The sequence below is a fragment of the Poromitra crassiceps genome, assembly GCF_964638095.1.
Source record: "Poromitra crassiceps genome assembly, chromosome: 5".
Lineage (NCBI taxonomy): Eukaryota > Metazoa > Chordata > Actinopteri > Beryciformes > Melamphaidae > Poromitra > Poromitra crassiceps.
In genome coordinates, this window is record NC_139642.1 from 31,619,563 (window position 1) to 31,619,961 (window position 399).

A 399-nucleotide genomic window follows, 5' to 3' on the forward strand; every position below is an offset into this window, starting at 1 on the left:
CAGAATGCTTTTGGTGTGATTGGCCAGGGGCGGTTCTAGGCCTTTTTTGGGTGGGCTTTAGCCCACCCAAAAATAGTCTCAGCCCACCAAAAAAAAAAAAAAAAAAAATCCTCTCTCCAAATCCATGGTGGTCATTAGTAGCAGTTTCTGTTAAAATGATCTTTATTTATTATTTACTTTTGCTTTAAAACTATTTTTTAATTTTCTGCTTAAAGTTCATGAAAAAAAGTGGCATTCTTGTTTTTTCCCACAATAATTTCATAATACCATTTGTAATGCCACCGTTGTAGTGCTGTTGTTCAAAATTACATTTTTTTTTTAAGTACATTTTCTCCGATTTATTGGTGTCTTTCTAGTCACACAATTTAATAGTCAGTGTTTCCCATACACTGATCTATT